The sequence below is a fragment of the Panthera pardus genome, unplaced genomic scaffold (assembly GCF_024362965.1).
Source record: "Panthera pardus isolate Hobbes unplaced genomic scaffold, ASM2436296v1 HiC_scaffold_17, whole genome shotgun sequence".
NCBI classification, from domain to species: domain Eukaryota; kingdom Metazoa; phylum Chordata; class Mammalia; order Carnivora; family Felidae; genus Panthera; species Panthera pardus.
Genome location: NW_026526732.1, coordinates 22,469,746 through 22,493,612, shown reverse-complemented (window position 1 = coordinate 22,493,612; position 23,867 = coordinate 22,469,746). Strand labels below are relative to the sequence as shown.

General features: G+C 40.0%; 1 protein-coding gene and 1 pseudogene across 8 annotated transcripts in view; one reads left to right on the top strand and one right to left on the bottom strand.

Annotated features, from left to right (window-relative positions):
• PHACTR2 (phosphatase and actin regulator 2) overlaps positions 1–23,867 on the top strand; it is a 273,198-nt gene that overhangs the window by 138,643 nt on the left and 110,688 nt on the right. The gene's annotated exons all lie outside the window — the stretch shown is intronic.
• On the bottom strand, positions 4,207–4,551 carry LOC128777635 (NADH dehydrogenase [ubiquinone] 1 alpha subcomplex subunit 5-like; annotated as a pseudogene).

The following is a 23,867-nucleotide window of genomic DNA, read 5'->3' as shown; positions in this document are numbered from 1 at the left end:
TTCGGAGCCTGAAAGTTACGAGAAACGCCATTTGCGTATTGCGGTGTTTTTAGAACGGGAAACTTAGAGAGCTAGATAAACGTGCCAACAGGTTTTTCTGTATTTACGCTTGGCTTGCGAACAGACTAGAACCGAATTCTTTCAAGCTTGTCAACTGATTTATGGTTTGTTTTCGGAGTAGACGTGCTGATTGCCTCCTCTAATCCTGGCAGAACTCTGAATACTTAGAAACTAACTTTAAAAAGGCTTAATCGTTTCAAAAGATAATCTGTTTTATGTTAGACCCCAAAGCTACAAAACTGGGGGAAACATACCTCACCAACTCAGTTACCGAGGGCTGAAAGTTCAGTTTATGGAAGGAATCGTGTGTAACGTTTCTAAGTTACAATCCTCTGTTTTAAGTTGGGTTGGTTGTTTTTTTTTTTTTTTCCATTTTCTTAAAAAAAAAGGGAAGGAAGGTACGTTTGGCATTTCTCCAGCAGGGTGGGTAGGGATAAAACAACTTTTTGGTGGCGTTATTTGTAATTGGATAATGAAATAAATTTAAAAGTATTATTTTGATATTTTTTCCATCAACATTAAAAAAAAAAAACAACCTCAAAGGGGCCATTTACGTTATTCCTTGAGATATCTGATACACTTTTAAAATTGTGTAAACATTAACAGGATCTTGCTGAAAGGAAGTGACAGGGCACAGATGAAGGTTTTTTTAATCAGCTCCAGGATGTCTCCAGCTAGATAGCATTCTATCATTCCAACTTACCCCCACATGGGTTTGTTTATACTGCGCTGCTTCACACCCTGAAAAATCACAAGCTTTACTAGCGCTTATGTTAATGTCGCCAAAGGAGGAACCCTCTACAAAGGAGAGAAATCAAAATCCAAGACTAGATCACACCTTTCCTTCTTGTTAATGACAAGGGTTATACAATGCACCAGAACATCAGAGACTTCGTATTGACGCCTTTGGGAATGGGATGGGTGGGATGGGGAAGGGGGGGTGTTGATTAGGATCTTAATTTTAGTAAACTATCTTGTGCAAATGACGCTTAGTTTCCTTTGTCTTACTTTAAAAAACAGTGTGGCTTCTTTCATTGTAAGGAAGAATTTATATTTTATATTTCTGCACTGGTAAAGCGTAGAATTGAATCCGTACTCAAATACAACAGCTATAAAGTACGCCCAGGACTTAGTTCTTTTGCTGCAAAATATTGTTGGGATTAATATTAGAAAAGTGAATTTTGCCTTTACAAAGGGCAAGGAATATTGCATAACTGATCACTAAGAAGCAGAATAGAATCTTAAAATATGACTGTTCTAGCTCTTACCCAGTATAGCGAAAAATGCCCAGATTGCTATAATTCCCTATAAAGTGACTAATCATGTTGAGAAATTGTGCAACCGATTTATATAGAAAGTGAGTTAAAATAAAAAGTTATGCTTGACCACAGAAGATGTTTGATTTGGGCTTTTGTAAAATAATCATTACAGGCCACAAGTTAGCTTGCTTTTCACTCTTGATTTTAGGCTCTTTTGAACCTTTCAGCTTAGGGCTGCATCTATTTCTCGCAGTTTTAGGAAGACCATTAATCATTATTTCTATTTTTTAAAAACAGCTGTATTGACATAATTACCATACCATACCAAACTCACCCACTGAAAATGTACACTTCATTATTTTTTAGTATATTCGGTGTTGTGCAACCATCAGTCTCTTTTACCATCCCTCTCAACCCCCAGCCCTAAATAACAAATCTTCTCTGCTTATTCTGAACATTTCATATAAATGGAATCATAACATCACATGGCCTTTTGTGACTGACTTCTTTCACTCAGCATAGTGTTATCAAGGGCCATCCATGTTGTAGCATGTATCAGTCCTTCATTTCTTTTCATTGCCGGGTAACATCCCACTATAGGAATATACCACATTTTCTCTCTCTTTCCATCAGTTGATGGACATTTAGGTTATTTCTAGGTTTTGGTTCTATGAAGAGTGCTGCTATGAACTTCATGTACAAGTTGTTGGTGAACATATGTTTTCATTTCTTTTTGGTATATTTCTAGGAGTAGAATTGCTGGGCCACATAGTAATCCTATGTTTATGTTATGTTTTAAGGAACTGCCAGTTTTTCAAAGCAGCTGTACCATTTTACATTCCCTCCAGCAGTATATGAAGTTTCCAGTTTCTCTACATCCTTGCCAATACTTGTTATTTATCTTTTTGATTTTAGCCATCCTGGTAAATGTGAAGTTGTATCTCATAGTGGTGTTGATTTGCATTTTCCTAATTACTATGACATTGAGCATCTTTTTCACGTACCTGTTGGCCATCCATATGTCTTCTTTGGAAAAATGTCTATTCAGATTCTTTGCCCAATTTTAATTAGGTAATTTGACTTCCTATTTTTTTTAATGTTTATTTATATTTGAGAGACAGAGAGAGAGAGAGACAGACAGACAGAGACAGAGCATGAGTCAGGGAGGGGCAGAGAGAGACAGAGACAGAATCCCAACCAGGCTCCAGGCTCTGAGCTGTCAGCACAGAGCCTGATGCAGGGCTCAAACTCACAAGCCATGAGACCATGATCTGAGCCAAAGTCGGACGCTCAACTGACTGAGCCACCCAGGTGCCCCTTGACTTCCTGTTATTGGGATAAAAGAATTCTTTATATACTGGAGATAAGTCATTACCAGATATGTGATTTACAAATACTTTCTCCCATTCTGTGGGTTGTCTTTTCACTTTCTTGATATGGTTTGCAATTCAGAATTTTGAAATTTTGATTATTTCCAGTTCACCTTTTTTTCTTCTCTTTGTATTTTTGGAGTCTTATCTAAGAAACCATTGCCTAACCAATGTCAAGAAGATTTACACCTAAGTTTTCTTCTAAGAGTTTTATAATTTTAGCTCTTACATTTAGGTCCGTGATACATTTTTTTAAACTTTTATTTATTTATTTATTTTGAGAGAGAAAGAGTGAGAATGTACACGCTTGAACAGGGGAGGGGCAGAGAGAGGGGGGACAGAGGATCCAAAGCCGACTCTGTTGCAACAGCAGGGAACCCAGTGCGGGGCTTGAACTTACAAACTGTGAGATCATGACCTGAGCTGAAGTCTGGCACTTAACAGACTGTGAGATCATGACCTGAGCTGAAGTCTGGCACTTAACAGACTGAGCCACCCAGGTGCCCCTAGATCTGTGATCTGTTTTAAGTTAATTTTTATGTGTGGTGTATTGTAGGGTTCTAATTTTCATTCTTTTGCATGTGGATATCTAGTTGTCAAGCACCATTTGTTGAAAAGATGACTCTTTCCCTATTGAATTGTCTTGGCACCTTGTCACAAATCAGCTGACAGTAAATGTAAGGTTTATTTCTGAACTTCTATCCTGTTGATCTACATGTCTATTAATATGCTGTGCTGTCTAGATTACTATAGCTCTGCAGCAAGTTTTGAAACAGAAAAGTGTCTTCTAACTTTGTTCTTCTTTTGCAAGATTTTTTGCCATCCTAATCTCCTTGCATTTTTATATAAATCTCACATTCAGCTTGTCAGTTTCTGCAAAAAAGCCAGCTGGGAGTTTGATGGGGATTGTGTTGAATAATATTGTTCTCTTAACAATGTGAAGTCTTTCAGTCTGTAAACACGAACATCTTTCCATTTATTTAGATCTTATTTAGACCTTATTTAGATCTTATTTACAAGTTTAGATCTTATTTAGAAATCTTCCTTAATTTCCTTCCACGGTGTTTTGTAGTTTTCAGCATAGAAGTCTTGCTCCTTCTTTGTTAAATTTATCCCTGCATATTTATTGTTTTTGATGCCACTATAAATGAAATTATATTCTTATTTCATTTTGAGAACGTTGTCTGCTAGCATATAATATGCAAAAATTAATTTTTACACATTCATCTTATACCCTACAAACTTGTGGAACTCATTTTTTGGTCCCGATAGTTTTTCAGTGCATTCCTTATTATTTCTATATATAACATTTTATGTGCAAATAGAGATAATTTTACTTCTTGTTTTCCAATCTGAAGATCTTTTGTCTTCTTTTCCTTGTCTAATTGCCGTCACTCATTATACACTATCATGTTAAATACAAGTGCCAAGAGTGGACATTCTTTCTTTTTCTTTTCATATAACAGAACATTTAATTACATTGGTTTTCTATCACCACACTAGTCATTTAATAATGATTATATTGGCCATTTCCATTGGTTGGCAGGAGGCTCTTCCTCTAAAGGCTACCTTGATTTCCACTGTATCATTTTTCTGGCCAGACTTAGTTCATTTTCAGCCTGAAGAATCACTCCTATAGTTGGCCACCCTGAAGTTGGTCTTTGAATTTCTTAACACCTGATTCTGCTTTAACCATATTCAGCTTCTCAGTTGTAATCTATTCTGTATACTTTCTATATGCTGTATTTTTAGGAATTTGCTGAAGAACATTGAGAAACTTTACAATATTCTTAGCCTCTCTTGTGACTCTGACATCTAGCCAGTCCCACAAGGCTGATGGTCTTTTATAGCAAACCCACCATGACAGAGCCCAAGGGTGAACATTCTTGTCTTCTTCCTGATCTAAGGGGGAAAACAATCAGTTTTTACCATTTAGTGTCATGTTAGTTGTGGGCTTTTCATAGATGCCCTTTATCAAAAGGTTCCCTTCTATTCCTAGTTTGGGAGCATCTTTATCATGCAAGAGTCAAAGACTTTTTTTTTTTTTTTTTTTTTTTTTTTTGTGGCTCTCTTGAGATGATTGTGTGTTTTCTGTCCTTCATTCTATTAATATAGCATTAATTGATTTTCAGATGTTAAACCAAGTTTGCATTCCTGGAATAAAGCTTACTTGGGTATGGTGTATAATCCTTTTATGTGTTGCAGGATTTGGTTTGCTAGTATCTCATTGAGGACTAGATCCATTATTTCTAAGCACAGGCTAAACGGATATGTCACCAAATAGGGTGGTTTTAGTACCCTCTGGCCTCATGCCCTAGAAGCATTGAGACTTCAGTATTCCCCTCGCCACGTATAAGGCATGCTAGATTGGACACAATAAATGTTTGTTGAATGTATGACTGAATCAATGATATTGTCAATGAACAGCCCAATTGCTTTAAGCCAATGATCATATGAATGAGAGTTATGTTTGTTTTTTACATCAAGAATTTTGTTGTTACTCTGGCTCTGTTGTCTGAAGGGTGGTATCTGAATCTAGTAGCTGTTTCTTCAGCACCCCCCCCCCCCCCCCCCCCCGAGGCTCCGCCTCAGCCCTTGAGTTAAAAGGGCAGAGAAAGCCACTCTTTGATTTTGGGGAGACAAAGGAATGAGTGAATAAAGTTTGCACATCGCATCTAGGCCATGATGGAATCTATATGTATTTGTGTTTCTAGGTTTTCATATTTTGGTCAGGGATTTATATTTTTTCTGCACAGAATACTTATCCATTTCTGTGTAAACCTGGATCTCTGTAAGAAGAAATCATGAAAGCAAAAAGGATAGAGTTTAATTGCCTTAATGAAAATAACATGCCACATGGTCAAAGGTCAAACTTTACAAGGTGATTCAGGCTAAAAGTGAGTTTGACTCCCCGCCCCCCCCCCCCCCAGACCTCAGTCTCTTACCAATTATAACCTGGAATGAACAACTCTTTTCCCCCCATTTCAGACAGTTTTCGTTCAAGTATTTATCTTTATCAAAACACAAGCAAGACATCCTACATTTACTGCTCTAGAGTTTGAGCTTTTCATGTAATATAACTTCAAAATATTTCCATATCAATCTCTTTAATCTATTATTATTATTATTTTGAGAGAAAGCACACGCGCGTAGGTGCGGGGAGGGGCAGAGGGAGAGAGAGAGAGAGAGACAGAGACAGAGACAGAGAGAACAGGGCTCACCCAAAGTGGGGCTTAAGATCACCCAGTGTGGGACTCGAACTCACAAACTGTGAGATTATGACCTGAGCCGAACTCAAATGCTTAAGGATTGATCCACTCAGGCACCGAATCTCTTTAATCTTATAAACAAGCAATTTTATAATCTGTAGGTATATAATGCTTTTTAAAAGAACTTAATGTTTTTATACTTTAGGTTTGTATTTTTAGGTTGTTTTGGGGTTCTTTTATGTATGTGCTATGATGGAAAATGCTGAAATGCGCATCTTTATATGAACATCTTGAACTACGTGTACCAATAAAATCCTAGAATTGTAGAGTCAAAAGATTTTTATATTTCATTTTAGTAGACTTTGCCAAATTACTCTCAAAGAGGCTGCTTAGTATATGAGAATTCCATTTTTGAACTCTTCACCAACACCACAGGAGTATCAGGGTTTCTCTTAGACCGTATAGTGCTTTGTGAGAAACTGAAGTCCCTCCCTCTGGTTGAGGCCGCCCTGCAGGCACATGATTTAACAAGTGGAACATTAGCAGGAATTGAGTCCCAACATACCCCCTTGGCTAGATGTCCTTGTGCAGTGAACACTGTACACGACTGTACCTGACCACAATGTTATGCATAATTAATTTGCAAAAACCCATGTCAGTCGATATGCAAAAAGGGATATCTCACTTTGATTATGAGTGAAGTGGGGTATTTGTATTTCTTTTTCTCTGAATTGTTTATAGCCTTATTTTATGTTTTGTTGCAGCTTTTTGTGGAGATTTTTTTAAAGGAGATTAGCCTTGTGCTTATATTTTTCTATGTGATTCTTACCTCTTAAATTTGTTTTTTTCATATAAAAATTCCTGTTTTTACATAGTCAAATTTATCAATCCTTTTCCTTTTTACAAACTAAAGAGTCACGCTTTCCTTTTCTATTTTTCTTGTATTTGAATATTGGATCTCTGTAACTTATTCTGATTTAAAGTGAATGCTTTAATGATATTTTAAAACGTATGCATAGCTAAGAGCCCCATCATCAGAAAATTGAAAAAGGAAATCATAAACCTGACAAAATATTTGCATTAAATATATTGAAAACAATAATTAATATCTTTATGGACTAAGGCCCTTAAAAATCAGTAAGAAAAAGAAATCAATAAGAAACTGAACTCACTGTAGGAACTATTAAAAATTTTTAATCTCCTCACAACATCAATTTTATTAATATCCCCATTTTCCAGATGAGGAAAACTGAAGCATAAGAGTTACCTTGCCCACATTACTTAACCAAAGAAGAGACATAATTTACCAATTGGTATATGAAATAGTTTTAGCAATTCAATGAAAAAAAAAAAAAGAAAAGATGCTATCGATCACGTATGCACTGAGCAAGGATTAGAATGATTCTCAGATGATTGTCTTGTGATAGTTTAAATTGGTACAACCTATCAGAAGAGCAGCTTGATGATTAAAAACCTTAAAATGTGCATACACCCAGACCCAGCAGTTCCACTTTTAGGAGCATATTGTAAAGGAAATAATTACTTGCTCACTGGGGTAATGTTTATGAAAGCCAAAAATTGGAAATAGCAGTTGAACACCAAGAAATGTTTTCAGTTATGTGGGAAACAATCATGTGATGGAATAAGCTACTTAAAAATGGTGTAAAACATAATTTTGAAAAGTGATTTATATAATAAATAACATAATATAAAAAGGCAGGTTTAAAATAATGATTCTATTTTTAAAATATGTGCATGAAGACAAATCTACACAGAGAGAGAGGAAATTCATTTATGAGGAATAGTGTGGTAGCTTCTGCTTTCGTCTGCTTTGGACATGATCGTGGCCAGGGATTTCATATCCAGGGTCTGCCGGGACCTCCGCTGGAATTAAAGCCATGAGTTGCCCTGTAACCGTATTGGCTTTTCTCTAGCTGGCATGAAATCAACTCAGTTTTAAAATCATTGACTGTTTTGCAGCCACTTTATTTTTTCTTGTGAATTCCATGATGAAAACAAAAATATAGGTCCTTATAGCCATCTTCTCTTGGGGGTTAATTTTCTTCTTAGTCGTTTGATCATAATCACTTGGAGAGAAAATGAGCAAAAATTTGAATTTCATTTACTTCTCTTTGGTCCACAGCTCATCAGGTCTGGTCAATGAGTAATATTCCAAATATTTTTAGCTTAAATATATTTTATCTTCCAAAGTCTGAGAGGATAACAATCAGTGGGGGAGTCAGACTTCACCTTTTGCCTACTTAATGCAGGAGGGCAGGAGATAAGGACTCTGGGTTGTTGATCCTCTAAATAAGCCTCTTTAACTTGAATAAAGGAGAAGTTCCAACACCCTTTCTGGTCTTGAGGGACTTCAGTGTAATGGGCTAACTGCCCATTCTTGGGAGTCTGTATTCTTGGGAGTAAAGATTCATATTTAGTGGGGACTCAACTTACGTAAAAGTGTTCTTGAGGTAGAAATAGTCTTAAGCAAATAAACACTTCTGGTCCACTCTCTATCCCACCGCTATCTGAGCAGGGGAACCCAAACCAAAAACAACAGTTTTTGTTCCCCAGAAGGGAGTGGGCAAATAACATTGCTTTTAAAAGTTTGCTCTGTTATCGTTTATATTTGCTTATGCCTCCATTTATTTTTGTTTCAAGGGGCTGGATGTTTTTATTCATATAAACCTTCTGGCAAGTATAACATTTCAGCCATTAACACTAAGGGAATTTTGGTTGACAAAGGAGGGACTTAAGTGGTGTTTTGCTTAGGAATAACCTGGAAAGCTGTGCCGGTATGTGCTTGGTGAATATATTCCTGCAAATTGGCTCATTTTGTAAGGTGTTACTGGCACACCTGGGTGACTCAGTCGTGGACTGACTCTTGATTTCAGCTGAGGTCATGATCTGGCTCTTTGTGAGTTCCAGCCCCCCCCCCCCCCCCCCCCCCCGCATAGGGGCTCAGCGCTGAAAGCACAGAGCCCACTTGGTATTCTCTCTCTCTCTCTCTCTCTCTCTCTCTCTCTCTCTCTCTCTCACTCCCCCCCCCCGCCTCCCTCTCCCTCTCTCAAAATGAATAAACATTTCTAAAAATTAAAAAAAATGAAGTGATTACACGGAAGATTCTGTGCTGGGCCATGGGGGAAGATTCAAAGGGAAATCATACACAGCCCCTGCCCACAAGGGTCTGTGCTTAGTGGAGATGGGCAGAAAGGAAAGTGGGAGGAAAGGGACCCCTGGAGAATTGTGGGGACAAATGAGGGAGTCCAGAAAGTACAGAATGGGGACAAGAATTCTGGCTCTGAAAGGCAAGAAGGACGCAGGCGGTGGGAAGCACTGAAGGTTTTTTATCAAATGAGAAATGATTACAGCTTTGCCCCAGGGGATGAATCTGCCTGCCGAGCACGCAGTATGGATTTCCTGGGGGAGACGTCCCCACGGCCAAGAGGTCCGCTAGGATAATCCAGCAAGGTGGAGTGAACTCCCGACCTGGGGGGTGGCTGGAGAAATGGGAGCGGGGTGATGCCCCGCTGTATCTGCAGCTCTGCTCTCACCTTGCGCTCTAAGCTCAGATATGCTAGAGCCTGTGGGGCAGGTCTGCTTGGGTCCTTAATGGGCATCCTACATAAGAGGTCTAAACAGAAAGCTTGAGTTTACCCGCCAAATCCCTTCTCCCCTGAACTTTCTGCATGTCACCAAATAATACCTCCAGCCACCTCATGCATTCTAGCTGGAAGTTGAGGAGGCCTCCTTGAGTCTTCCCTTCCCCTCCTCACCGAACCATCCACGTGTCCTGTACGATTTCCTTTCCCAATGTCTCTCTAGTCCACCCACTTCTATCTCCACTGCCACCAGCCAGGCCCTGACCACAGTCATTGCACAACCGTAGTGAGGTGGAGCTGGTCTCCTGCTTCTGTTCTCAGCCTTCTGCAATTCACGTTCCACACAGCAGCCAAAGTAATGTTTTAAAACATAAATCACATCACTTCCTTACTCACTGCCTTCCTGCGTCTTCCCATTGCCCTTAGAATGAAATCCAGATTTCTTACTCTGGCCCACAAGGCCACAGGATCCTCTCTGATCCTTGGCCCCTGCCCCTCCCCCACACCCCCTCGTGCCACAGTCTTACTCCCTTTTCCAGTCACCAGACAAGCCTTGCTTGTTCTTACCTGTGACCTTGGAAGTTGCTGCTCCCTCTTTGTCTGGGATGAAAGGGACACTCTCTGGCTAGCTCTTTCCAAAGAGTACTCCTTCAGTTGCCAGCTTCATGGAGACCTTCCTTGTCCAGCCCTCTTCAGAGAAGCCTGCCTAGCTCCTCAAGCCGCAGTTCTTTCTCCTTCTTTGCTTTTATCTCGCAGATAATCCTGCTTTTTTCTTTAAATATTTTTTTAAAGTTTATTTGTTTATTTTGAGTATGCCCTGCGTGCAAGCCAGAGTGGTGGGGGGGGTGGGGGGGTGGGGAGAGGGGCAGAGAGAGAGTATCCCAAGCAGGCTCCAAGCTATTCAGCAGGGAGCCCGATGCGGGGCTAGATCTCAGGAACCATGAGATCATGACCTGAGCCGAAATCAAGAGTCAGATTCTTAGCCAACTGAGCCACCCAGGTGCCCCTATCCTGCTTCTTTACATGTTTCTTTTTCAATACCTCCTTCACTAGAACCTAGGCTCCAGAAGCTAAGGGACCTTATCTTGTCCCCTAATCTGCCTTAATCTGAGGTATATGCTTGACACAACTATTGAATAAATGAACAGCCCTTTTTGGCCAGTTCAGATATTAGTAGAGTGATAGGCATTGAGTGAAAAGTTAAGTAGTGTCCAAGAAACCTGCAGTTGTTTAAATGGATTCTTCAGTATTTACCTCCAGTCTCTAAATAGCACGCTTACTTGTTAATTATCGATTGTTCAGTTTGACACATTGTCACTGAACTCACAGTTTGGAAATTGAAGATACAGCTTCGTTTTTCACCCTTTCTCTGACCCCTGCCAACCCACTCCCCTCCATCACACATTTCCCTACTGTTCTCATCCTCCCAGCGTTCTTCCACTGTACTTTTGATTAGAACAGTATTCTGTGTAACTGTGTAAAAAGTTGATGATAGCTAAGCCTGTGGTAAACCATGATTACTTTTTCTTTCCTGCATGGCTTTTGCTTTCCTTACTGGTATTTTTGTTTGCTTGCTAAGGGTCCTGCATACTCATCCCCAAATCTTCCCCCAGTTATGTAAATCTCTTCTCGGCATGCTCAAACACTTTTGTTATTCTGTCAAGTTCATCTTGAAGAACTGTAACCAAATTGGACTGTGGCTTCCTCTAAGCTTGCTGCCTATTTCCCTGGATCTCTCTTCACATCAGGCTGGGGAGTCTTTCCACTTACGTCTGGTGTTGGACGTTTAGATTCCTAGATCAACGTCTATTTTTTTCTGGGTCTATTTCCTTATTTAGACAGAGCACACAGGTAGCTTCTTGAGAAAAGCTCATGGGGCATGGTTTTTTTGAGACCTACTATATAAGAAGGCATCTTTATTTTGTCTTTCTACTTGCTCAGTAGCTTGGCTGGGTCGTAAGGCAGCGAGGCAAACTTAACTGTAATATATAAAAATATCCACTGCCACTTATAATTAATCACCATTAACATTTTCTCTTCATGTAGATTAATTTTTTTCTCTTCAGCAAATAGTTTTGAATTAATTGCAAAAGACTTTCTTGAACAATTGTCACACGAGAACTCAACTTTGACGTGCTCTTGTTATTATAGTCTAAAAAAATATTTTATGAAAGTTTAATGTTTTATAGTTGAATGGACTAATTTAAAAATATGTTTACTGAGGTAATAATGATATTTCACAGACTTGCCTGATTGTGAGAATCACTTAGTATGCTTGGGAAAAATACTCTCTTCTGGGCAACATATTCTAGAATAGCAAAATCCATCTTGGAGTGGGGTCTCAGAATCTGCATTTTGAGCAAGTATTCCAGAAGGCTCTTAATGTGAGAAACATCCTCTGGAGGTTAGCAGTGTCTTAAAAAATGGCTTCAGATGAAGACTTTCTCTTCATTAACAATGTGTGACTTCTCTTGACGTGAAGTAGAGGTTACAAAATGTCCAGTTCAAACACACTGATGTTCTGTACCCAATGCCTTGATGAATTTGGTCATTAATATGTCCTATTCCTGAGCAAGTATTCCCATTGTCAAGGACAATTTTGGCAAAATCACGTTGCCAGAAGTTTTTTTGCTCTTACATACATTTTGCTAATACTACAGACTGCAAAATAATTTGTTTCCCGCAAGAGTTGGGTTTCAGGTAAATACAGTTACATTCAAAGGGAAAGAAGCTGTCTGTAGAATGGCAATTGCTGTTTAAGGAAAGGACCCAGAATTTTGAGTCGGTTGCCTTTTTAGGAAGACACCTGTAAACTTCATTGGAGGTGGCTGTGTGCTAATTAAGGAGGAACCAAAGCGACAGAGCAGGGGCTGGATTAGAACAGGTGTTTAATAATGCGTGGGGTGGACTGTAAGAAAGATTTTAGTCAAATACATTTTCTAAAAAGGAGGCCGAGACCTTTTCTCTTTTAGAAATGTGGGCAGCAAATCCTGAAAACTTCAAAAGGAAGCAATCATTTATTTAGAAATTCTTTTCATATGTTCCTTTTGGAAACGTTTGACTCTTTATTTTTGCCTGTTTGTATTTCAGGGGTCTTTTCCTTTTCAACGATGTGCCTATTTTGCAGTACATTGCCCAGTGTGAAGTAAATTCCAGTCTTAATTGGGGTCTCTTACAAGCTTTTTCTGAAGGGTTTCTGAGCCTCCCCCGGGAAAGGCCACTGTTTGCCCAAGGTGTTCTGAGGAGGGCCTGCTGAGCATTGCCCTGGACCTTCCTTCCAGAATAAAAATGTTTCTGACCACACAGCTGGGTAGCCCACAGGACTGAGAAGGGCAACGTGACAGGATGATTCAGGATCGCAATTGCCGATTTCATCTATTTAAAGGGATTCTGTGTTTTTCAAAATTTCTTCTACATCTGTGAAGTTAACTTGTGCTGACCTGCCAGGCTGGAGGAGACAGCTGAGGATGGAAACTTGGAATAAGCCAGAACGAGTTAACTGAGCTCATGTTGAATGTTCTGTGTGCCTAACAGAGCAGTGTTTCATTTTCCTCAAGTCTACTAAAATGGAATTATATACATATGTGCGCAACTAGTGTTCTGTCGCTTGGAAAGTACTTGGCTGCCAGTTTTTTAAAGAAAACATGAAAAGAATAAAATCAAACTGGAGATTTTTAAGAAGGATCTAGAACTGCACACTTAAAAAAAACCCGAGTCCCCTTTAGTCATCAGACCACGGAATGTCACAACACACGGACACCTCATTTTTCAAATGATGGTGTTTTAATTAATAAGGCCATTATAAAATGATCCTAGCAGAAGCCTTTAAAGAACTTTTCTTTTCCCCTCTGTTAGGCAGGGCGGGGTAGAGATGGGGTTGAAAGCTGTGTGACATTTTCACTTTACCTTCAGTGTACGAATAGACTCCGTAACAGATAAGAGGAAAAGTCTGTATTAGTTTGCTATGGCTACCATAACAAATTACTACAGGCTGGGTTGGCTTCAACAACAGAATTTCATTTTCTCACAGTTCTGGAGTCTAAGAACTCACTTAGCACTTAGAAGTCCAAGATCAAGGTTTGAATTCTTCTAAGGTCTCTTTCCTTGCCACTTTCTCCCAGTATCCCCATATGGTCTGTGAACCCACACATCTATCCAGTCTTACTGTTGTTCAAGGACACCGGTAATTGGATTAGGGCCCACACATATGACCTCATTTTTAAAGACCTTCTATCCAAATACAGTCACATTCTGAGGTACTTGGAATGAAGACTTCAATATTTGAATTTGGGGGGACAAAATTCAGCCATTGCCATTATCCTTCAAACAAGTTTACAAACTGAGATCCATTCACAGTGGCCCATAAACACATTGGATCCATTGTCTTTTTTTCTGGTTTCTTCAATTGCACTTCTTAACAGACTATAGCTTCTTTCCTGCTCGTCTTCAACGATGCTACATATTCGGTTAGACATGGCCGGAGTAAGAGGATGCATCGAAGGTGTTTTTTGGCAATGGCAGCCAATCAGTGTCACTAGGCAGTGCCACTTAGGAGATAAGGCATGGAATATAAAGAGAATAAGTGGTAAAATTAGAAAATAGTCTATGTGAACACTGTGTTTCTGCCATACTTGTATAAGAAATAATTACCTTGTGAGTGGAGTACCAAATTGAGTAATGCTAAGAAAAAAAAAATGCTTATGAAGATGCTAATCCAGTGTGGTCAGCAACTATATAAGTACCACCTGACTAGTTTTTTATAATCTTCTTTGAGATCCCTGAATGTGAGGCACACTATTTAGAGAAATGCTTTATTCCCAAATGTCACTACATATATATATTCCTCTTTTCTGTGTTTGATTTTTTTTCTTACTCTGTATGCTTTTATTATCTTAGATGTGTTTGATATCCCGCAGAGTGACATGTTTCTTCACAAAAAGCTGCTAAAATAAGAAATAAAATGAATAGGGATGCTAAAGAAAGATAGTGTTAAAACACCTGTCAAAGTAGAGCCAGAGCAAGAATGTTCTTGCCAGAAAATGCAGCAGCCCCATTGAACCAGGTTGGTAATTCAAGGATGATTCACATGTGACTAAACACATTTATATTATGTCCCATACACTTTGCAAAGCACCTAGCCAGCTTTCAATAATGGCTTCCTATCTCTTGCTGAATTTCACAGGAAACTCTTCACTGGGATGGACAGACCGGGTGGACTTATTCGTCTTGTCACAAGACATGAAGATAGTGCTTCAAAAACACACCCACTTCCTTGAGGTCCCAAATTCTTTAATTTACTTGGAACAGGTCCCTCGAGCCCTGTAAACACACCAGTAAGATGGGTGCGTCAGAATCCCACGAACCTAGATTCTCCCTTAAAAGGGTTTAAAACTCTCCAGTCACCTAAGAGATTACTGTGTTTAATTTTTTGGCCTCTTTTGGAGCAGGAGTTTCCTAAAAGTAAGTTAGACCTTGAGATGGCTGAGATACGAGGCATTCCTAAGAAGCTGCATGCCAGATCCAATAATCTTTTGGGCCCTGATCTGAATCTAAATGGTGACGGAGTAGGAGTTGGGATGTGCAGGAATTTTCAGTTAAACTGCACACCCGTTGGTTGTGATCCTGTCACTTTGGTTTTTTAACTTAGCAGATCAGAATAGGCCAAACACTCATTCTAACAACGTTCGCAAGTCACAGAGTAATGGTGTTCTTCCAAGTGAGAACATTTCAATGGGATTCAAGCTCGGCATTTCAGATTCAAAGCTCAGTATCCTAAGGTCTAAAGATGAAGGCTTACTGTACACAATGGAAATAACTAATAAGGATTTAAGGAATAATGACTTATGGTGTTGGTAGTGCCATTCCTACGTTGTTTTCATTGCTGGGTATCTCGTCCCAGGGGCAAAAAGAAAGAGCATAAGGTTCCTGTTAGATCGCAAAAAGGGGATGGTGCAGAATAAACAGAGGTCCCCTTGACTGTGATTTCTTAGCCAGACCAGTAGATGATGATTCTCAGTAAATATGAGTCCTTCAGGACTTAGGAACTATGTTGAACTTAAAGGTGGCCTTAACACTAAAGAATCTGAGGTTAACAGAGTCATGAAACGGAACTTTTTTTTTTTTCTCCTCAGATTTTGACATTAGGCATATTTGGAAACAGGAGTAAAACGCAACTTCCTGTGTTTGGCCACTATAGCAACACTTCTTAAACAGCACAGACTTAAAAAAAAAAACAACTAAAGGCAACAACAACGTGTAGCTCAACTAGGTGTAGACAGTTCACTAAGTGAATTTTTGACATGGTTCAGTAAGGATTCACCAAGTAAACAACAGGTCTTTTGAATAAAATAGGTTCTTTTGTTTTTAGTTTTTCACTTTACTTTTTTATTTTTTGCAGGTACAAGCGTAAAAATAAACTGTGCAACTTCCCAGCTGGTGGGAAATAGAGCCAAATCCAGTTCTAGTGATTCTCTCCCAGTCTTGTAGGTGATGTCAACCTTCTTGCTCTGTGACTCCCCCCAGGGCACTTCTGCTGTGGGCTGATGGCAGTTTCCCTTGGGTGCATGCTGGTTCTCTGCAGCTCTCAGCAATTGTCCTGAGACCAGTGGAGAACACAGGTGGCTCTGTGCAGGAGTCCATTTTGTACAGGGTGTTTTTGTTTTTCTGGTGCCCTCTGGAAGACCTGGAAAATAGCTTTCAAAGACATTTCACTCTCCCAGTTGCTCCAAATTGTAAATAACCCACTTTCTATGATTTATTCTCCTCAAAACCTTTTAAGAGTCCCCTTTCCACTTGATTGTGTAGGAGGAGGAAAAAAAGTAGTGGAAGACATTCACCTTTCTTGAATATTGGTGACTCAGTACGACCCTTTGCGGGTATTTTTTCTGTTAACCCTAGCAACAACCCAAATGGTAAATTGTATTATCCCCTTCTATGGTTGAGGAAGAGACTATGAACAAGGTTGAATGACCTTGCCCAAGATTACCAGCCAGGAAATGGAAGAACAGATTATTAAATTCAAGTCTTTCTGAGCCCAAGGCCCGTGTTTTCTCTCAATGGTACTTACAGGTCTATGTTTATACTTAAAATGATTTTCTTTGTCTCTTTCTTTCTTTCTTTCTTCTTTCTTTCTTTCTTTCTTTCTTTCTTTCTTTCTTTCTCCCTCCCTTCCTTCCTTCCTTCCTTCCTTCCTTCCTTCCTTCCTTCCATCCTTCCTTCCGTCCTTCCTTCCTCCCTCCCTTCCTCCCTTCCTCCCTTCCTTCCTCCCTTCCTTCCTTCCTTCCTTCCTCTCTTTTAGCATATACTAGATGTCACCAGGGTGCCAAATAAGCTAAAGAGTAAGACAAAAGAAAACATTTTTGTGCTTCTCTGGGAGCTTTAATATAGAGCACGGTAAGAGCCACTCATTTCCCCATTTGTGTTTGCTCCCCTTAAGATACTGGTGTAACGAGACATTTGATTCTCCTTGAAAGGTGAAGTTGAAAGGTGAGATAGGAGAGGTGGTATTTTCTGTTTAGAATGGAACAAAACCTTGCTGCTGCTGCTTGCCAGTCTTAAAAAATGATTCCTTAGTCACTGAGCACATTACATTGTGTGGTCAGGTCTCTGCCACCACAACGCTGGGCTGCTGTGTGAAGGGCCTTGTAGCTCTATCAGTTTCTGATGTAGTTAGTGAGGCAAACATCTGAAGTATCAATACAGGGCTAAACCTTCATAATGTTATATTTTGACAGAATTTGATCTCAGGTTAAAAATACGGCTTTAGAGTTTTCTGTGTGGTTTCATGTTTTCTAAGAGATTCAAATTCTCACATGGAATGCCCAAAAAGAATGGAAAAACAAATGCAGTTTGGACTTAGTGTCAGTATAGTGGGACAAGGTGCCTTTCCAGTTTCTTTACCATGAAACTAAATTGGCTTTCTGACTCTTCCAGTTAGGAGAAAGAAAGTGAAGACTGAGGAAACATCTGAATTGCCTAACGTGTTTAGAGAGAAGGAAGAAGGAAATGTCAGTGTGGGGTGTGTGGAGGGGTAGCTCGTGAAAACATTAATTTTCGCCACTCGCTGCTATCTAAAAATACAAAATTCTTCAAAGATTATTTCACGTATAAATCATTCCAACTGTTTTTTTTTCAGTTGTTTGTCTTTGATGGGTTGTCATTTTAAAATTACACAGTAAGCAGCAAGTAAGGCTTTGTTCACCTGAAAAATTTGTCAACAATGTCTGTACCATTCTTATGAGTGTTAATCATCCTTCCTGCTGGCTTTGATATTTTCTCAATTTCAAACTTTAGTGTTTGTTATGTTATCTTTCAAAATATTTGGAGCTCTGCAGGAAGGCCCTGTTGGAAACAGTTTCCTCTGTGTGAAAAATCTGAAGACCTGTTAAAATAAATCATAGCCTAGTTAGGCCAGGCCTTGTACATGATTAACAAACATTTGTCTACGACTTAGTTATTCGTTTTGTAAATATTTAGTAAGTACCTTCTGTGGCCTTGGGTACAGGGTGGGGGTCCCACCAGGAATAAAACTCTTTTGGTGTCTGTCCTCATGGGACTCATGATCTAGTAGGGAGCACTATTCCTTTTTCTTCATGTACTTGCTCCCTGAAGAGACCATCTTTTTTTTTTTTTTTTTTTTCCCCTACTCGCTTAAGAACAACAACAATTAAAAGTTATTTTTATGGCTTCTGGAAAAGTTGATGAATTGCAACTAGCTACTTCTGAAGTTTGGTCATGGGCTTTTTTTTTTTTCCATCATTCTAGTACACATCGAACATTCCTTCAGGCCAGCATTGCAAATCTTAATAAAAATTATATCAGAGAAGAATTTTGGAATAAGCAGGTTGGCTTGATGGGGGCCCTCACTGGATTCAGAGGCTTTCCTTGCGGCGTTGTACCCACGTCCCGCCAGAACAACTCGTTCTCGAGAATGCTTGCTTGCCACACATGGCGTTTTAAAGAAAGAAACCAAAATAGAACATCTTGTAAGTGGGAGATCCTTAGTGACTGTATGGGAGAAAAAACTAAAATCAGCCCTAAAGGCATCATTACTATAAAATTATTTTTTAAAAAAACAGCTAATGGAATTCTCTCCCCTCCCCCCTGCCCCCAATCCCTTCCTGTCTTTCTCTGTCTCTAGAGAATTAGGTGTACAAACTAAGGAATGTTAATCCGTTGCTTTTCAGTGACTTTTAAATGGTTTCCTGCCTAATTTGGACAGGGTATTTCTACCTTTTAAGCAACGTTATGAAACTAGACTAAATCTCCATAACCCTCAAACGGCCTTGCCTTGAATTTTAACACAGAATGTAGAGAGTATTTCATGCCATGCCTGTCCCAAGAACTAATGCTCACCTGCCACAGTCTGGGCCCCTCTAGCCACTTACATCCCCTGTGCTCTCACTGTGTGCCATGTTTCTGTTTTGGAATAATGGTTACTTGAATAATGTCAGCCCATCTCATAGACTGTAGGCCTCCTGAGGGTAGAGTTGCAATCCATTTTGCTCACCATTATAGTCTCAGTGCACTGCCTTGTCTGTAACAGTTGCTAAATACATTAATTGTGAATGGATGACTATATTCCACAATGCACAGAGTTTTTGACATCCTCATCTTTTTGTAGACCTCTCCTTCCTCCTTTTTTTTTTTTTTTTTTTTTGTCTGAAACCCACCTCTCCTTGGCAACACTTCCGTGGTAACTCTGTGATGGAGGTTCTGCTCTGCCTCACCCCTCACCATTGACATTTGATCCACTCCCGACTGCCATTCCTGCCTGCCTGGCTTCCAGTAGTGCGTGTATTCTCGCTTGAAGTGCGTGCTATCCTGTGGAGTTCCTCTTCACGTCTCTGGTACTGTCACATCCTGACTCCTAGCTCACTTCCTCACATTCATCAAATGAGGGTCAGGCTCTCCTTCTCTACCTGGAGTCTCCTTATCCTGGATGAAGGAGAAGCCCATCCCCGCGTGGCTAGTCAGTGCGCTCTTAGATTTCCACACTCTCTCCCTTTAGGCTCTTTCCCCTCGGTCCATAAACATGCCAGAGTATCCCCCACACTTGGTGATTTTAAAACAAGTAAACTAAACTTTTTCTCAGTATAAGAGAAGTCCAAGGTTCTTCATTACGTACAGCCTACTGCCTTCTAAATGTAATCATTCTCTAGGAGTTTACCTCTGGCCCTCCACTGCCGCTTTTGTTTGGAAGACTCCCCCAGATAACTTCAACATCGACTTCCCGCTCGTGTGCCAATAATGTATTTCTGACTGTCTGCTGGCCATCTTCCCTTGAATGTCCTGCCAACACCTGAAGTTCATGGTGCCTGAACACAAGCCATAGGTCTTTCTCCAAGTCGCCTCTTGACATTCCACCACACCTCAGAGAGGTTCAAGCTGTAGAATTCTTCGTGACTTCTCCAGATAGTTCCCCTGTCTCCTCCCTTCTTTTTCCTCAATGTCCCTTGGATCCATTTATCATTTCTACTTCATTTTCACTGCTCTCCAAGTTCAGATGCCTGGTTGTTGCAGTCACCTCTTAACTGAACTACAAGGATATAAATCTGGGAGCCCTGGGGATTCTTTATGACGTAAATTCTCCTCCCAGCAAGGCTGCCTGACACAGTATAAGCCTGTAGGTTTCATTTCTGCCTTGGGTAGATAGTCCAGAATTCTGCATGTGGCCACCGTTCTCTTCACAGATACCAGCCTTGGTGACTTGGTGTGACTGTTAGGAGACTGTTGGACTATAGACAGAGTTATCACATTATATGTAGATTTTCAAGGCTCTTATTTCCTCACCAGCTTTTTAACCTAAAGATATTGGCCCAAATTTAATGGGTTATTTTATTAATACTTCTGTTACATTCATTCACAATGGGAAATTTTTCATAATTTTGCTCAGTCAGGATTTAGCCGCTTACTTAATAATTACGAAATTTCATTTGATTTGGTTTTATACCTTATACATAAGGTCTGCCAGTTTCTCCCCTTAAATTTCATCCTTTTTAAAAATTTTTTTTAACGTTTATTTATTTTTGAGACAGAGAGAGACAGCATGAATGGGGGAGGGTCAGAGAGAGAGGGAGACACAGAATCCGAAACAGGCTCCAGGCTCTGAGCGTTCAGCACAGAGCCCGATGCGGGGCCCGAACTCACGGACCGTGAGATCATGACCTGAGCTGAAGTCGGACGCCTAACCAACTGAGCCACCCAGGCACCCCAAGTTTCATCCTTTTTAAAAAAAATTTTTTTTTTTTTTTACATTTATTTGTTTTTGAGAAACAGAGTGAGACAAAGCGTGAGTGGGGGAGGGGCAGAGAGAGAAGGAGACACAGAATCTGAAGCAGGCTCCAGGCTCTGAGCAAGCAGTTAGCACAGAGCCTGATGCGGGGCTCGAACCCACAAACTGTGAGATCAGGACCTGAGCCGAAGTCGGACGCTCAACCGACTGAGCCACCCAGGCGCCCCCCCTTAAGTTTCATCCTTATGCCTATGCTCAGCAAACCGAGTGGTCATTATCTTTAACATAGAGGAAGTGAAATTCTCTTGGTTGGTGGTTTGCCCACTGGAGCTGTGTCAACCTTTTCTTCATTTTATTTTATTTATTTATTTATTTTTTTATTAAAAATTTTTTTTTTTTTTAACGTTTATTTATTTTTGGGACAGAGAGAGACAGCATGAACGGGGGAGGGGCAGAGAGAGAGGAAGACACAGAATCGGAAGCAGGCTCCAGGCTCTGAGCCATCAGCACAGAGCCCCACGCGGGGCTCGAACTCACGGACCGTGAGATCGTGACCCGAGCCGAAGTCGGACGCCCAACCGACTGAGCCACCCAGGCGCCCCAACCTTTTCTTCATTTTAACAAACACAGTATAATCTCCACACGCCATGACCTGCTCCCCACTCAGACTCGGGAGTTATAGGAGATGATTAGGGTAGGGGAAGGAAGGTAGAATGTTGATTGCTTCCTTTTTTCTTATTTTTCACTTCTGCAGCAGCATTCTTGCTGTTCCCAAGTAGAGCCATCAAATCTGTTCATTGTACTCTTTGCTTATTGTGATACCAGTGGTATTTGAAACTTGAAACGCATTTATTTTACAATAAAAGTGATTTTCCGTTTGCAAAGTGATCCTTGTTCTACTCAATCACGTTTCTTCAGGGCCCCAATACAAGTGATATTATTTAATCTGTTAAATATCCTGTAGCAAGTCTAGGGGATGTTGTGCATGTCAGAGCATGAGGATGTCATACAGCTGCACAAACATACTCATTCTTCAGGCCTATCGGCCACAAGTTTAAGCTCTGAAATTCTTTGTCAGTGCTTGCAGACAGATGGAAGTCTTTAGTAGCTTTTCCCCGTGGGGGTTTAAAAATAATGGCTGCCTGTATTAGAAAAACAAGTTAAAAAACTGATGATATCAAATTCCTAAAACTAATACTATGATAAATAAGGATTATGGGCAATCAGAAGACCATAGTTAGTATCAGTGAAGAGCACACTCTGTCTGCAACCAGCATGAACTTACCCGGGAAGACATTGGGATTGTTTCAGAGACAAAACAGTACCTGCCGTCATCCTTTGGAATAGTCCAGGGAAGCAGCCAGAGGTAGAACTGAGTTATTGTTCGTTAGGGTTTATGTCTTGCCTTCTCTTAAACTAGCTCTCCGTTCCCACCTATGTCCCTCTGTTCCATTTTGTACAAAGGATACTCTTGGAGGCAAACTATTTCCTTTAAAGCCCAAATACCAGCTTTGTGACCTTGGACACATTACTTGGTTCTCTCTGGGCTTTACCTTCCTTATTTATAAAGGGGGAATGCTAATAGCACCCGCTTCACAGGGTTGCGTTGGCAGTTAATGAGGCAATATTCATAAAGCACTTAGAACTGGTCTTAATGTGGCCTGAAAGATCGATACGTTCAGCACAAATCAGTATGAGAATCGTAGCGTTTTTCAAGTTGGAAAGGAGCCTAGAGATCATGTAACTTAGTCTCCTGATTTCAGCAATGAAATACTGGGGTGCCTGCCGAAGGTCACAGGGCTTGGGACCCAACCCTCTTCTTCACTTACAGTTAGTTAACCATTGCGGTTGGATCGTTGAAACCCAGAACGTTAACTGAAATTTATTGTCTTTTCTAATTCTGCACTGTCTTTGCTTTTTGTTCTGCAAAAAGAGTCTTAATGCCCTTTTAGAGCTACCAGGAGGTGCTTCCGGCTCCCCAGTCATATTCCAAGGAGGACAGGATCACGGAGTGGGGACAAAGGCCTGGGTCAGGAATCACATGACCTAGATTATGTCTTTGCCATTAGTTAATGATTTGGAAAGCCACATAGTCTTCCTAGGTCTCAGTTTTTTCACACATAGGTTTTTAATATACATAGGATAACGTAGAACTCCTGTGTTAAACACAGCTGTAGTTCCCAGAACGAACACTGTTGTACTCAAGTGTTTCTGTGGATTGCATAGCTCAGAACTGCTGCATACCCTAATATGCAGAGTAAAAATAAACACAAAGCTGTCATTATTTCCAGAAAATACACTGCTTCTCCACCTTTAATCTTGCATAGGGGATCTTCCAATTTAGCGGTTTCAGGTCCATCTCAAAAAGATAGATTAGCTTTCCCGCAGATCTGGTAAAGGAAAGGAGGTGCTATTTGCGTTTTCCACATAAAGAAATTAGTAATGATATCCTTATACATAGAAGAGCTTTGCATAAAGCTCGTCATTGTCAAGGGCTCTGTCGTCTTGGGTCTTGCTAAGATAGCACATTTCCATTTTGTGGCTAGGTAGCTTTGCTTTGGATAGCTCATGTATTTAGATGAATGTCACAGACATAAAGTTCAGTGAAAAAGGACAGACACGAAAGAGTAATGCTGCATAATTCCACTAAGTTGAAGTTCAAGAATAGATAACACCAATCAGTGGTAATAGGGGTTAAAACAGGGGTTATTTGGGGGATGGGAGAGGATGGGTATTGACTGGCAAGAAGCACAAGAAAGGTTTTCGGGTCTGGAAATGATTCTAGACTTTGATCTGGATGGTGACTGCTTATACAAATTCTTTTCCTGCCTGTATGTGTACCTAAAAATTATTTTGAAAGAGCTCCATAGTATTAATTTGAATGACTAATCTTACTCCAGGTCCCTTGACATAACATTATAGCTTCTGGAAATTGGCAAATACAGGGTCAAGTTATGAGAGCAGTCTTCCTCCAGGGGGATTAATATTCCTTCTTTTTCCTCTATTGATAGCAGCATTTTTCACATTCTATTCTTTTTCTTTAAATATAATTTCTTGTTTACATTCTATTCTTTTTGCTCTAAATGGGTTTTAAAAGATGATGGCTAAATAATTTAAAAACTATTTTTAGCCAT